We start from the raw sequence: 17,331 nt of genomic DNA on the forward strand, positions 1-17,331 counted from the left end.
CTGAAGCGGCTGGATCGATTTTGACGAGACTTTCACTGATAGGTAGCTGATGATATAAGAAGTAACTTAGGCTACTTTTTCAGACTAGCTTCGCCACGCGGCGTCACCCGCGGTACGACAATAACCGCGGGTAACATCACAGGACTCGGCTATCAATAATAAAATTTAATTTTTCCGAAGCGAAGCGAGGGCGGGTCGCTAGTCTTCTATATGAATGAATAAGGAGTGTTTATCTACTATTCCTCCTAAAGCATTCGTCTATCGTGGTATAAATTGGTACAGTTGTTGTCAGCGCTCCGGGGTATATTTCTTTTATTGTACCGTTGATGTCTGACAGGTGGCGTGCGAGTACTTTTAATAAATTTGTTTACTGTTCAGTATTTATTATTTAGTATTAGTTTAGTACTTATTTATTATTTAGTATTTAATTACTTTTAATCATTTTATTCAAACAACCTAGATTATACTCCAGATTAGTGTACTTGTGAAGGTACATCATAATCAAATCAATCCGTAACAAACAGACCAACAAGAAATAATTCGGAAAATCTCTTGTTTAAATTTTCGTATTTCGTAAGGAGTAAGTTATACGTTCTATGTTTTTTTATTACTTTTATTTAATATACAGACACAACAGATTTTATCATCTTCTTATATATGGATACCGGTTGCGAAGCTGGAAAGTTTTTACTTAACGATTTTCTTTTAGAAGGGAAACTCCGTACAAAAGTTTAACACGGAAAATTTGATGTAATTGGCTTGATGGTTTATTTTTATATTTTGATATGATAGGATGGATGTTCTTCCAATTTATCATTACTTATTAAAACAATATTTAGAAGAAAAAAATGTTAATGTTTATCTGTTAAGTCCATTTTATATTTATAGTTCATTCACAGAATTGACCAATTCTCGGTTGGGTTCCGCTAAGTAAGGGTTTCGCAGTTTTCTGATCCTGTGGAGCGAACTGTCGCCGTCGCTCACGCGTCAAACACGTCAATTCGGATCCTCTCGATCCACTATCGGTGCTTTTAGGTATTCCAAGCACCTGTCACCATTCTCGTCGAACTTGTCGAATGGGACGAAGGGTCCGGGGAACAAATTAACCCTCAGACACAGCCCACTGAGTTTTTCTCCGGATCTTCTCAGTGCGTCGCGACTTACATCTGGTGGTAGATTCTGCGAAGCGCTGCTCTTGCTCGGGCTAGTGCTATCGAATTCGCCAGGCTGAGCCCCGTGAGCTCCCCGTGAGCTCCCCGTGAGCTAAACGCTCGGCAAAACTGGTATAACACCTCGAGGATAACAGTATAGGTAGGAAAAAAAACGAAGCTGGGTTCTTGAAGTATGAGTTAAGTGTCCAAAGTAAAAGTTTTATACTTTTTATGTCTATGCTATGGTTATGCTATATATTCATGTCCGTACAAAATGCTTGTTGCAAACAAGCGCTAACAATTTACTTGAGACCTTAGAACTTATATCTCAAAGTGGATGGCACATTAACGTTGTCTATGGGTCTGTCAATGTCTATGGGCTCCAGTAACCACTTAACACCTGGTGGGCTGTGAGCTCGTCCACCCCTCTAAGCAATAAATAAAAAAGACAATGTTAGCTATTAACACCAAATTAGCTAACAGACTTAGGGATCATACACTCACACACCCAATCCTACAATTCAACTAGTTTATAATCTTCGAAATTTCATAATTCAATGCCGTCCGCGACCACTGCCTTGCCAGTTTTAATATTTAAAGATTTATCGTCCCAGAGGCGACATTAATTTCGAAGTCTCGCTACACTCCTGGCCAACGAAACTGTGTATTTCATATTCGTATAATTATACAACATTAACCTCAACCGAATTATACTGAAAAACCGAATCACACAACAATACGAAGTACACAATTTATTATGTGAGTAATATCGGTTGCTACAGTAGCGGGCCGTTATTGAATATTTTATTAATGATACTGATAAAATTGTGTTTTAAACGTATTCATTTTGTTTGTGTTCATTGCAATTTTAACACGCTTTCAATTAGCCTGACTTGTAATCTGTACAACATTATTATCATTTCAATTACAAACTTCTAGACGGCTTAGACATTTGATAATTTTCACGCTTACCAAGACCGTTTTTTTTTTCTACCTAAGCTGATAGCCTTGAGAGGCTATTTCGGCGTAACCTTAACTAGTAGGTGAGCTCACGGGACTCAAACCGGTAGTGTTGCTAACAGTAGCCCTAGCAAGAGCAGTGCTTCGTAGAATCTACCACCGGATCGGAAACGCGACCCACTGAGAAGATCCGGCGAGAAACTCAGTGAGCTGTGTTTATGGGCTAATTCACTCGTCAAGCCCTTCATCGACGAGAACGGTGATCGGAGTTGGTCTAATGTCACTGAGATTTTTTTCTCGGCCAGTTATCGTTCATCCATCTTTTTTAATCGTGCTTTTGAAGTTTTCTTTTTTATTATTTATATTTACTTATTTAGTGGTCTACATGTGCACAAAAGCACACACGCGTCATTTCAAATGGCTATAAAATATATTGATACTAACGCTTGAGTAGCGACTACGCCATTTACTTCTAATGAAATGATAAATTTATTATTTCAATCGAAATCTTCTCAACATAGTTTGAAATATTTGCTATTTTTATTCTACATTTTTAATATAAATGCTAAAAAGCATAACAGATAGGAAAATATCTCAACCTCCAACTTCAGTGACTAAGGGTATCTCAGCATCCTTGAAACACAAACACTTACATTTAACTAAGCTTTGCTAAGTCTATCAGTAGTATTAAGTAATTCGAGCTGTATAATCGACTAGGAACTATTTATTTAAAGGCTGCATTTTTGCAACTCAAATTTTTCAGCTTCTACTACTTAACGAACTGCAAATCTATTTTTATTATTTTTACATTTAATAAAAAAACCACTGGGGCATTGAAATTCTTAGCCATTTCTGGATTTCAGACATAAATTATTTTCACATCAATTAACGTTTCATTAATTTTTTTTGCTCTCGGACTTAGAAATATATTTGGTTTCTCAAGATACCTGTAGCAGCATACCTTAGAGACACAAGATACATATTAGAGAGAATATTGTCTGCAGCTGACCCTAACAATAAGATCCCTGTGCGTCAGCCCAGAGTTTCGTTGTCCTTTGTATTACAATACATTTTATGGCTTCATTCGAAAGGGCTTTTTGATTAATTTACTTTATGGACAATACTTACGGACTTTTGAAGTATATAAGACTTTCTCGTACATCCCGTTGGGAGTGAAGATGAACTTTAAAAAACTATAAAAGACGTGGTAAATTGTCGGAGTGAAATATTATTTTTATAGACCTTCCCCAATGAATATGATCACGGATAGCTTACGTTTATTACTGCTTTATCTTTGTTTCTTGAACGTTGATTAGGAGTTTCAATCATATGATTTAGTTTATCGGCAGCAATTCGTATACTTTATTTTTATGTATTATTTTTCTAATGAAATACGTACTCAACAAATGTTCACGATTGACTTCCACGGTGAAGGAATAACATCGTGTAATAAAAATCAAACCTGCAAAATTATAATTTGCATAATCACTGGTGGTAGGACCTCTTGGGAGTCCGCACGGGTAGGTACCACCGCCCTGCCTATCTCCGCCGTGAAGCAGTAATGCGTTTCGGTTCGAAGGGTGGGGTAGCCGTTGTAACATACTGAGACCTTAGAACTTATATCTCGAGGTGGGTGGCGCATTTACGTTGTAGATGTCTATGGGCTCCAGTAAGCACTTAACATCAGGTGGGCTGTAAGCTCGTCCATCCAACTAAGCAATAAAATTTTTTTTTTTTGAATGTTTTGAAGTTTATCTGCGTAGATACGAATTTTGCATTAAATTTATTGACATCGTAGAATTACTGCGATTTGTTTTATTTGTTTTGTCAGTCAAATCAGATTATTTTGTAGTTCATTGAAAAGTTTGGTCCACATCGAAATCTAAAATTACCGAGACAGTTAAGTCAATGGTTTACTACACAGTAATCTTTTAAATCACATTTGTTGATGAGTTTGGATGACATTTGATTTTTCATTTTATTACTATTCATAAAACACGCATCGATTACAATTGCTATTATATTTGTTTTCATTGTAAGCTAATCAGGTCTAGAGGTATTAACAGTTCAAGAGTTTTGAAGCTCCTTTACAAAGTCGATCTTAACTACCTAGCAGCTAAACTTTTCGAGGAAACCTAGCTTTATTACGAAATAAGAGAAGTTCCACTTGAGGAGTAATTGCACTCTTTATAAAGATCAGTATAGTACTTACGTAAGCCATTTAAACAAAAATGATTTCATTTATTTTCCCCATTATATGCTAACCAATACGTACGGCTTATTATGTTTTGCACTAGTTCTAATCAAACCAAAAATACCACAACACTGATGTCATACATCAAGATTGTCTCTAATCATGACGGCGATGGAACTACAATATCTACCTATATCGAACGTTCTATTGGTTTAATTGGATTCAATACGCCAGACGGACTGCTCACACACGCTTTACAAGTTAGTTAATGAAAACGATCGGAGCTTAAAGGCGATACGAAATAAAGAATATAAATAAATATTTTCGGGCGTGAAAGAAATGTACTATCTAGGATTGTAGTTTTAAAATGTAAATTCGTCTATTTTGTGATCAATCATTTAGTAATTGTGAATAGAAGATGTGAATCTAAATAAAAGTGTTTAAATATACGCTTGTTTGGTTGAAATACAGCTAAATGACTAAGGACGTAAGTAAGTCATTTTACCTACTCTAATTTACGACAATGTCAAATATTCCTGTATTGTGGAACCATCCTACAGCCTAATATCACAATGATCTTACCCAAAAATTCATCAGATTAAGCTTTATCTATGTACTGATTTTGTGTATTGCATGTTTACGATGACAAGTGAACTTCATAACGCACTAGATAGAAGTTATGGGGTGAAAGTACTCTAAGGAATGATGTATGGTGATCGTTTTGAGAACACTTTTAAGTCCCATGATTACACAATCGAGACTAATTCTACTTGAAACTATACTTTTTATTGCTTAGATGGGTGGACGAGCTCACAGTCCACATGGTGTTAAGTGGTTATTGGAGCCCATAGACATCTACAGTTTAAATGCGCCACCCACCTTGAAATATAAGTTTTAAGATCTCAGTATAGTTACAACGGCTACCCCACCCTTCAAACCGAAACGCATTACTGCTTCACGGCAGAAATGGGTGGGGTGGTGGTACCTGCCCGTGCGGACTCACAAGAGGTCCTACCACCAGTGATAAAACTTACTTGCCACTGAAGCAATGCATATACTATGCAACTCTGCAATGGGATACTCTTAATGGAATTTTTTTACCTCTATGAAGTTTTCCTTCTTTAAACAAGGTTTGAAAAGAGCTTTATGCTGGTATTGTCACACTATTAGACGATATTGTGATGTTCGTGATTACGTCAGAGTTATTGTTATTTTTATACAACTGTTGACATTACGTAATTTTTTTCTTAAATTAAATGAATTTCTCGGTCGCCATTCATGGAATAAAGAGATACTCACGCTCCAATGTTTTATTGTTTAAATTGGATGTTATTAAAAGCTATGTTTTTTAATCTATTGCATAGCTTTTATTGCGGGCTTTGAGCGTGGCGACCGAATTAAGGAATTCCGTAACGAAAACGAAAATCTAACACCCCCACTCCGTCAACCATGTAGCTCGCGTTCAACACATTCACACGTTGCGCTTGTTTGCGTTGTGTTTGTGAATAAGCGTGCGGCGTGACGTCGCACTGCATGCGCATCATGAAGTCTGCCCATCTCTCTCTCGCGCGGTCTAGCTTATGAGCGTGAAGGGGACAGTTAATATTTTCCTTTACTTAAGGTTTATAAATACAGCGTGGTCTTATTTTATTATTGTTTTAAAATTAAATTATTATTGTCTAATTATAATTGCATAAGTTGATAAAAAATGCTATGCAATAGCTTTACCGCGGCAGTCCCCGAGTGCCACACGTGTTTTTTTTACCGATCAAATCATCGTAAGTGGAAACCGTATACGAAATTAACTAAACTAAAGTAATAGTAATAGTAAAACAGCTATTCAGTATTCTCATTTAGTTTGTGGCCAAATTGATGAGAAGTGCTTGTCAGAGTTCACATGCATCACAACGTGATTGACATTGCGACGAGGCAGAGCGTATTGTATGCCTACACGGATTTGTCCTTTCAATATCTGCCGTATTCAGGTCATGAAACATTTGTTTGTATACAATAATCAATTGTATGTGCGGCAATACTTTTGCTTAACATCCAATTAAAACTAAGAATGATAATTCGATACTCATAAAATGAGGATTGTCCAAACCGGAATTTAAACAGTAGAACAAAGCCGTTAATCGTTCCCACTTGAAAGATTATCTCGAGCGCCGAAAATAATTACACACGGACAAAAGCCCAAGTATCGGCCATAACACTATATCTATCCAAAAAAGGCTCAAGCCAATAACCGTTAAACAAGGGCATACAATTAATCGGCTGTAGCTGTTAACTTCAACGTAAGGACAAAAAGGATTGCAACGAAAATCACTTGAGAGCACTAAATACTGGGACCGGTTTGTCCTTTCTATTAATCTTTTTAACAGCCCTTCCAGAGATTAGGGCTCGGAGAGGCGACGCCAATTAAAATGGTTAAGTTGGACATTTTGATTGGGTTTATTGACGCGGTCATTGAACGAAGTTAGGGAGATGGGATTTCAGCCACGGATTTTAGGATTTCGTTTACAAATAATTTATCAAGATTTGTGCTTTCTTGCTTTTAGTTTATTGAGATTTTTCGTTACTGATATAGGGTAATACAAAATTCATCGTTAAATGAGGTCTAAGACGTATACCATGCATAAACCCTACTGTATTTCTATTATGAATTCTATAAAGAAATAAATGTAATTCCTTTTTAATGAAAGCTTATTACTCTTATTTCGGAAAGGTTTCAGTTGTAGAGTATAACAACTATGCTACCTTCAAATTAAGATGCATAACTGCCCCGCACGTCGACCTCCATGACGACCTGAGAGTTCATCAGTAAGTATCTGCAGTCGGTGTCGATGCGCCACTTCGATAAAGCGGTACGACACGAGAACCCTCTCATCGTGGCCGCCGGTAACTACATTCCCGATCCTGCGGAAAGAATGGAAAGCAGTCGACGTCGCCCGAAACACGTCTTTTCGGATCCCCCCGATCCAGTAACGGTGCTTTTAGGTACCTCAAGCACCGGTCACCGTTCTCGTCGAAACCGTCGCTTGCGACGAAGGGCTCGACGAGTAAATTAACCCTCAGACACAGGCCACTGAGTTTCTCGTCGGATCTGGTGGTACATACTCGGGTCTGGTACCGACTAATAAACACCAAATGGACTATGAGATCATCTACTTTGCTGAAGCATTAAAAAGAACTGTTCCATTCATTATACTTAATTGTTTAGGAGTTTCTTTAGTTTCTTAAACGATCAAATCAGATACTTTAATTTAATTTCAACTCTAATTAGGTGAGCGACTGTTTCAGTCTATTAAATGGAGTAAAGCCAACTGTTCTAATTAATCTTTAATTATCCTGACCTTTCCAATTACGAGGTCTCTACATAAATTTAAATTATGTTATAGGAGTGTCAAAATTTTGTCACCCTAAAAATTCACAAGTTTTCAGATTTAGCATAGGCTTCTTCGAATTTCATAGATTCCTATTTTCGTAACGTAAGCATTTGTGATGTTTAAGAACAAATAGTAGTATGTTGATTTATACTTCAAGAAGTCAGCGTTCCGAAAACAAGTGGAGCGTATTGACAAATAGTACACTTTTTTTTTTTGATCAGGAGGAAATCGCCGGACTTCCGCCCTTTTCTGGGGATACTGGGCGGGGTATGTCAGAGTCGAACTGACTAAAACCTCCTGTCGCTCAACAACCAACGTCCAAACCTCGCATGAGACAGAACTCATGACAAGGCAAAGGGGGGAAAGTGAAGCGTTTAGTGCGGAGCACATCTCTCCCATCACCCTCCCCCTCGGGACGCCGGACTGGCGGTCGTCCGCGCCACGACCACCAGCCCTCTCGGTCGGCAGACTGTCCGAAGCCCGCCTAGATGGCGCCGGTTAGAGTGGGTAAATAGTACACATAACCGTTTTGTGTTTCATTTTAACTGTATTAACGCAAATCAAATAAAAACAAGGTTTAGTATTTGCGAAATTCCCTTATCTCGTTTTTATGATAAAATATTTACTAGCCTAAAGTGTATTAGAAACATAGGTAAACATATTTTGTTAAATAGTTAATACTTTCTTGTTTATTTTCACGAGCAACACAATTATTGGGAATAGCGATAGCCCGTTACGAATTAACATTCAAAAAACCTTACGGCTATGTATAATATCTACTAAATTTTAATATAAGTAAGCTAATTTGTTGAAATTATATTCGAAGATATTTTCAAAAGGAGATTTAATAAATTGTTGACAAACAGTATGAAAATCCTGTGAACAATTTACGCTGCATGCATCAAGATACGAGACTCGAAGATTCTTCGATAAGTCGACTTAACGTAAGTGACTTTTTATGTTAAATCTCTGTAGACGGCTGCTCAGAGAGAAATCTTGTGGTTCTTATTATAATAAACTTGTTCGTTTGGATGTCTGTAACGATTTACTTCACGTCTATTTGAATTATCTTTAATAATAAGCGAATATTCATAAATCTGTGTTGAAATAACGTAGTTTAGACATGAAATTTATTTTAAATATTAATTTCTTTGAACTTAAAAGTAAACTTCTTTGCAATACCGTATTTTTTTTTATGGCAATTGATTGTTTTGGTTGGTTTTCAATAATCTTCCCCTTAGTTTGGAGCTATACTTTGGAGTGACTCATTGGAATTACAACTATAAAGTAATACGGCTGAAATGTTTCTGAAATTGTATGGGTACTTTTAAATAAGGCTACCTCTATTCATCAGATGCATACAAGCCCTTGTAGTGTTTTATTTTATAAATTATGATAAATGATGAAACCGTTTATGTTAATGAAAATTTTAATTGATTTTGAATATAAATTTACAGATACAATGTTCTCTGAGTTATTATAAATTATCCAGAAATTTTTACGGTTAAAATGTTTAAGGCAAGTCCGCGACACGACATACGTGAACATAATAAATTTCTTTCCGCAGATGTTTCCCTTGGGCCTTTATTGGATCCCTACGATATAATATGCGGGATTTCATTTTCACATATTGTCGGACTAATGCTCGTGTGTGGTGATGCTCGTTTTATAATTCGCCAAAGCTGTCCGTATCGTGAGAATATGATATTAATAATTTAGAATTATTCAAGAATTACGGTACGAAGATATTATCATTATACTGTTATGCTTTGAACATTGATGGACATAATGAAAATTCAGTTGAGTTGTTTAAAATCGTGCAATTTTATTTATTTCGTGATCTCCCCAAACGTCATGCTTTAAACTTGCTGTAAACTTTAAACTTTGTGAGTCCGCGCGGATAGATACCACCGCCCTGCCTATTTCTGCCGTGAAGCAGTAATGCGTTTCGGTTTGAAGGGTGGGGCAGCCGTTGTAACTATGTATACTGAGACTTTAAAACTTATATCTCAAGGTGGGTGGCGCGTCTACGTTGTAGATGTCTATGGGCTCTAGTAACCACTTAACACCAGGTGGGCTCGTCCACCCATCTAAGCAATTAAAAAAAAAATTGTTTTTATAATTCTTTATTTTATAATACTTAAAAAAGAAATAATAGTTAAAAGCAAGCAGCATTAATAAGTATTATTTCCAAACTAAAGGCAAAGCAACAGCAGATTGGAATTAAGTGTACAACAAAAACAATAAATAAGAATATACATTGTATAATACACATAGTATGAAATGAAATAAAGCTGTTACAGTACATAAACAAATATGCAGTGCAATAACCGTCTAAATGTAAACAAAACTGAGCAGTACGATTATAGGAAATGCTACTTTGTAGCCAGATAATATTGTAGCTAGCACATAAAACTTTTATTATCTGTGTACTCTAAGAAATTAGACAAAAACAGAAAGATGCGGACTTCAGTCAAAAGTGAAAACTTATAAATATCACATCTCATAAAAATGGCTCTCACGACAACGATCACAATTTTTGTTATAAGGACGGTTCCAATCTACAAATCAAATAATATAATATATTAGAATCTCATGAAACACTCGAGAGAAAGAATAAGATTTTAACATAATCCACAGGATAGCGCTTTTGCAAAATTGAATTTTTAGATTGACGCGAATGATTTCAAAACAATATAATAATGGATAAATTGACAATCTATCTGTTTGTATACAAGCTTTTCTATATTCTTGGTAAAGGCACGTTTACAATTCACGTTAAAAACATAGGTTTTTTTTTCGATTTTTAAGTTAATATTCGATATTTTCGTAGCAATAACACCCTATTTAATCCACTCATAAAGAAATCCTGCCCTACCATTGAAATGTGGGAGCTGTAATTTGACATTCCGAAATCTTGTTTTTTTTAGTTACTTTCATTAGGCAAATATGCTCACAACCTGATTTCAAGTGATTATTGCATCCAATGGATGTTGCATGATGAATTCTGTTATCCACTTCAAGATACAGCATTGAGGCTTCAATTGTATTATATAGAGGTTGTACGATAATAGCAGTACCACCAGTTCAGCTTCGAAAATGGTGTTGGCATTCAATTGCTGATGTCTCTGGGCTACTAATACACACGATACGTCCATAAGCGCGTGTGTCGTTGACGCCGATCGTTTAAACTAGCCTTTAGCAGAAACACTTCGTAATTATTGAGTGCGGTTTATTGATATTGGCGTATCGGATTTCATTTTCATTGTCGTAATAAAATCGTTTGTTTATTAGGAGAGCGGTTAATGTCGGTCGTTTGGTGGATTTTTTTACTGGTTTACGTATGTGAGTAGCGGTTTTTACGTTTGGCTTTGTTAAATGGTTAACGGAAATAAAGATTAAAGTGTTATTAACATCATCACTTGGTGGTATAAGTTCAAATTCTTAATTGCTGTCTAAAAAAATCCCTTTGAAAACGAATGCAGCTGCCTAGTGGCAGATGAATCGATGGTGCAGTAGGTTGTGCCTCTGACTATTGCGCCGAGGGTCGTGGGTTCGATTCTCTCTCTCTCTCAGTAATTAACAAAAAAAATATAGAAATTTCGGAGTCTATATTGGAGACTATATCATCATCATTATCCTGCCCTTCTCCCAGTCACCTGGGGTCGGCGCAACATGTTTTCTCCTTCCATACTCTTTTATCATATACCATTTCTTCGCTCACTCCCCTCTTACCCGTCTTTCACACAATCTATCCATTTCTTATCTAACACTACTCCCATACCATTCCTACTTCCATCACTTCCACTATAGTACAGCTTATATCCTTCACCAATCTCTCTAGCTTTCGCTCCTTTCCACCTAGTCTCTTGCAGACATGCTATATTTATTTTTCTCCTCTTTAACACATCTACTAGCTCCCTTCCTTTCTCAGTCATACTGCCCAAATTCCACACACACTCGTCCACTTTCCACAGAGACCTGGTGCTGCCCCTGCGCGTCGCCTGCGGGGGACGCCCTAGCCCTGGTGCTCTTCTTTTTATTCCTTCTCATGTTGCTTTAAGTTTTGGCAATTTTTTATGACCGGCCGTCTGCCTGACGTCAACCCTCCTTGGGAATGCTTTTGTTGACCTTGGGCCGAGGTTTTATTGGCTTTGGTCTGGCTTTGGTCTGGCTTTGGCTCTTAGTCGCCTTCTACGACACCCATACTTTTACGACACAAATACTTTTTTTAAACATTATTATTTATTTTGAATTTAGTGACGTGTCCTTTTTATTTTTATTTTTTTTTCCTTCCTATGCTGGTAGCCTAGAGAGGCTATTCCAGCGTAACCGCAACTAGTAGGTGAGCTCACGGGGCTCAAACCTGACGACGATGCTAACACGAACCCTAGCAAGAGTCGTGCTTCGCAGAATCTACCACCGGATCGGAATCGCGACCCACTGAGAAGATCCGGCGAGAAACTCAGTGGGCTGTGTCTGAGAGTTCATTTACTCGTCGAGCCCTTCGTCGCAAGCAACGGGTTCGACGAGAATGGTGACCGGTGCTTGAAGTACCTAGAAGCACCGTTAGTGGATTGGGAGGATCCGAGATGACGTGTTTTGGGCGACGTCGACTGCTTTCCATTCTGTCCGCAGGATCGGGAATGCAATTTTGCATTAAACGGATGTACAACAATGTCTTGGTAAATCATAAATAAATTCGAAGTCGTCGTGGCCTAAAGGATAAGACGTCCGGTGCATTCGTGTTGAGCGAAGCACCGGTGTTCGAATCCCGCAGGTGGGTACCAATTTTTCTAATGTAATACGTACTCAACAAAATGTTCACGATTGACTTCCGCGGTAAAGGAATAACATCGTGTAATAAAAATCAAACCCGCAAAATCTATATATTAATACGTGAAGCAAAAACCTTGTATCCCTTTTTACGAAAATTGTGCGGACGGAGGAGTATGAAATTTTCCACAGTTATAGAGAATATAGAGAAGAAGTGCACAATGCTAATATTTTTTTTAAATAATGCATAAAAGATACATTAAATCATTAAAGAAAACATTACACGCACTACATACCATGTATTTAATGTATAATATTATGTACCTACAAGTATCTTGGAGTAAACATAATCAGTGAGACAGCGTCAATTTCACAATAATGTTATAGGATTTCTTTTTTGGAATAGCGCATTGTCTCATTTCAAAGACATTTTTCAGCGAGGTTAAGTTCTTTGTTAATCTGAAGGTGAAGAGGGCAAGTGTCAAATTGTATTCTGCTAGGCTTTCTAGATTCCCAGAGCTGTAATATACGAACGAATGTTCACTAAAGAGTTGAGTTTTATTTTATTTTTTATTGCCCGTGCAGGCAGACGAGCATACGGCCCACCTGGTGGTGAGTGGTTACCGTCGCCCATGGACTTCAGCAATGCTAGGGGCAGAGCGAAGCCGCCGTCTACAAAGGTTAAGGTAATATTTGGTATTAATAGCGGGCGTTCCTGACACGGCACACATCGTGAGGAGGTTTTCTTTTTTTTCTCAGATAGAAGCACTTAGTCACCGGTGGCTTGGATTGCAGAGACCGCCTTCAGCGGAAATCTATTTTTATCAAGTTTTATAAATATTAATATTAAAATCGTTTAAAATATACTATAAATACAATAACTATGTTCATCAAAAGGGGTTCAATTTTTTTATTGCTTAGATGGGTGGACGAGCTTACAGCCCACCTGGTGTTAAGTGGTTACTGGAGCGCATAGACCCCACCTTTCACCCCCACCGAAACGCATTACTGCTTCACGGCAGAAATAGGCAAGGTGGTGGTACCTACCCGCGCGGACTCACAAGAAATCGTACCACCAGTAATTATGCAAATTATAATTTTGCGGGTTTGATTTTTATTACGCGATGTTATTCCTTCACCGTGGAAGTCAATCGTGAACATTTCTTGAGTACGTATTTCATTAAAAAATTGGTATCCACCTGGGCTTCGAACACCGGTGCATAGCTCACCACGAATGCACCGGACGTCTTATCCTTTAGGCCACGACGACATAGTATATCTTCGTCCGAACTGAACCAAATTTATTTCTTTTTTGCTTTGTTCTACAATAGAATAAACCAGGTACTCCAGATATAATTCTGATTCCGCCGCAGCGGCGGCATCCAGGCAGTATGACCTTGTATCCTAATCCGAACGGTACACATTGCCAAATTCGGGTTTCTTTGAAATCTAAAGGGACTCGAGTAATTAGTTCTAGACTCTGGCAATCGACCTTGCCATTCTGACCGACTAGACCAATACATTCATATTGTGAAGACCACTGTACGCCTTGACACGTATTATCCAAAAACTGATGGCATATAATTCACTAGAGCCATTTATAATTTGCCTGAACACCTATGCTACATAAAAATACTAGATTGTGGCTTTTAAAAACGAGTATTGTTACAATTTTTACAACAATTACAAACTAATAAACTAATTAACGTCGTAGCCGCTTGAAAATAAAATCAAGTTCGGCTAATTCATTCCAGCCCCACCGAACGTGGTCTCGCCTTGTCGCGGCGGTGGGGCTTAAGCGTGCACCCCGATACCGTGGAGCAGCGTTGTCTGCACAGGGGTGCCGCGAACAAAGAGGACTGCACACCGTGTTCCCGTTTTCCCACCTTTGCTGGACAAAGGGTGCGTGAAGCGGGAGATGGCTCCCTTCTGGAGCCCTCTTGAATGCTAGGCCATGTCCCCGGCAGCTCTTTGGCTGCTAAAGGGGAAGGCCCTCCAGAGGAGGGTACCGGTACGCCGGCGTGGCCACACCGTGGTCAGACGTGTGGGTCTGTCAGTAATGGTAGACCCCACGTGGATGAGAAGTGAACCGGAGGGCACTCCCTTCCGGTCGCTGGTTGCCATGTCCCCGGCTGCCTCTTGGCGGCTACAGGGGAAGGCCCCCCAAAGGGGGGTACCGGTTTACCGGCGTGGCTTCGAAGAAGCACACCGCAATCCCTACCGAGTAGGGGACGGGGGCTGCTGCCTAGCAGGAGCCGTGAGGATGCGAACCTCTATAAAAAATGCCCCAATCCCAAGTTTTTGACACCTGACGATGGGATGAATGGCTGGAGGGAGTCTAGTCCCAAGGGTTGTCCCATACCGTAATCCCCACTTGGTGGGGGGCGGGGGCCGCTGCCTAGTAGGGGCCGCGAGGATGCAAACCTCTATAAAAAATGCCCTAATCCTAAGCCTGTGACGTGCCCGGTGATGGGATGAGTGGCTGGAGGGTGTCCAGTCGTGAGGGCCGTCCCAGGGGACCGACCCCTGGTTAAATAATAAAGGAATAAATAAATGATGGCAGACTTAACGAAAAAATTACCCCAGGAGGGTACCACTCTAGTTGGAGAATCCCTCCGTGCTTCCACCTCGGTGGGAGCATGCTGCCCCACGTATTCTGGGGGGGGGCAAAGCATGCCACGATGAAGGGGGCTGTGCGACGGGCAGCGGAAAACCCGTCGAACCGAGGTGTGCCAGCGCTGGCTCGACGCGCTCTGCGCTCGTCAGCGACTGTGAGGCGGCTGGCCCGAAAGGGAAAGTTAGGCGGAAGAGAAAGTCGAGGGGACTTTCTTCCCGCGAAGGGGAGGGGCAAACGTCGTCCTCTGACACGGATGCCCCACCGGAGAAAGTGGTGGTAGTCTCCGATTCGGCCTCTGCCGCGGAGGAGATGCCGCCCCCTAAAGGGAGACCCGCTCGGGGGAAGGGCGCACCGTCACCGGCGCCGTCATCGGCGTCGATGTCTGTCGCCTCGCTGGACGGGCGGACGACAGAAGAGGAGGAGGGCGGTCTTCGGGACCCTGCCTTGGTCATAGGCAGGGCCATGAAGACCGTCAAGTCGTATGCGGCGACCAGTGCCAAAACCAAAGCTGCTGGCCGCAGGCTGCGGGAAGTCGTCTCGCGAGTCTCGAAGGTTCTGCCTTCGGTTGCTTCCGCCAATGACCAGGTGGTGCAGCTGATGGCGGAGAATTCGAGGCTCCGAGCACAGCTACAGGCGCAGCAGCGGCCCGATGGCAGGGTTGCTGCTGCCAAGCGGGTAGCCGCCACGAGGTCGTCGCCCGCGTTGCCACGTGCCGCTGGGTCGCGGACTCCTCCGGCATCTGTGCCGGCGGTGTCGCCGCTGGTCTCCGGGGTCCCTCGGGGTCCCTGTCCCTCAGCGGCGGCTGGCGACCCGTGGCCCGTGCTGCCACCATCGCGCGCGGTACAGCGGCGTTCGCGTCTCCCGTCGCCGCGGTCTAGGGAGGCGACGGCCGTCGAGCGGCAGCAGGGATCCGCGGGGCCACGGATCGTGGGCCTGCCGGAACCGAATTGCTACAGCCTGGACGAGATTATCGATCGCACCGTCCAGGCTGTAATGGAAAGGCTGGGTGGCGGGCTGGCGGCTCTCGAAGCGAAACGTATTGTCGCTAGTGACGCTGAACGGCCTGCGTCTACACATGCCGCGGTGTCGGGTGATGCAGTGACCCGCTCCACCCCCGTACAGGCTCCAGCCACTAGGGCGGGCCCGGGGCGAGACAGAGCCAAGCGGGGGGGCGGCGCTAACGCGAAGTGCACATCGCAAGCGCCTCAACCCCGTCCGCTGCCCCCGCCCCCGTCTAACATGGACGAGGGGTGGAATGTGGTGGCCCGGCGGGGTGCCAAGAGGGCCGTACCGACAGCTCCCCAAGTGGGTGGAGCACCGGCCACTGCGGCGTCTCAGGCTGCTCCCCAACAGGGTCGAGCGCCTGTGGCCGCCAAGAAAAAGAAGACGAAGAAGAAGTCGTCGCGCGCGCCTCGTTCGGCGGCAGTGGTCTTAACGCTGCTGCCGGCCGCCGAGGCCAAGGGCGTGTCATACGGAGATGTAGTCTCCCGGGCGCGCGCGGCTATTGATCTAGACGAGATCGGGGCGGGGGAGGGCCTCCGCTGTAGGCTGACGGCCAATGGGGCCAAGCTACTAGAGTGTCCCGGTGCCGATAGTTCCGGCATCGCGGAGCGTCTGGCGGCGAAGCTCCGTACGGTTCTGCCTGAGGAGGAGGTTCGAGTGCACAGGCCGGTCAAAATGGCTGAATTGAGAGTGACCGGCCTGGACGACTGCACCACTAAGGATGAGGTGGCGGCGGCTATTGCCGCCCGGGGCAACTGCGCCCTGGAGAATATAACTGTAGGCGAGCTGCGCCTCGGTTATACCGGGGCTGGCTCTGTTTGGGTGCGTTGCCCGGTAGAGGCGGCCACCTCCTTGGCTGCTCCTCCGCCCGGGAGACCGTCGGGGGAACCGGGCAGGTTGCGCGTGGGCTGGATAGCAGCCCGCGTGCGCCTTCTCGAACCACGCGCCTGGCGGTGCCTCAGATGCTTCAGCACTGGGCACTGCCTCGCTAAATGCGCGAGTGCGGTTGACCGCAGCGGATTGTGCTTTCGCTGTGGTCAGCCGGGACACAAGGCGGCCGTGTGCTCGGCTGCGCCACATTGCTTATTATGTGCGGCGGCCGGGCGCAAGGCTGACCACCGGGCCGGGGGCAAGGCCTGCCCTCCGGCCAGCAAGAATGCAGAACGAAATCGGCGCCGCCAAGCTAAGCGGCGTCAAAAGAAGCGGTTGGCCGGGGGAGCACCGGCCGGCACTTTGTCCCCCGCT

At 42.4% G+C, this 17,331-nt stretch overlaps 1 pseudogene; it reads right to left on the minus strand.

Annotated features, from left to right (window-relative positions):
- Nucleotides 1-14,228: 14,228 nt before the first annotated feature.
- LOC149501585 (uncharacterized) lies at nucleotides 14,229-15,710 on the minus strand (annotated as a pseudogene).
- Nucleotides 15,711-17,331: the final 1,621 nt, after the last annotated feature.

This window comes from Bombyx mandarina, chromosome 13 (genome assembly GCF_030267445.1).
Source record: "Bombyx mandarina strain Sakado chromosome 13, ASM3026744v2".
Taxonomy (NCBI): domain Eukaryota; kingdom Metazoa; phylum Arthropoda; class Insecta; order Lepidoptera; family Bombycidae; genus Bombyx; species Bombyx mandarina.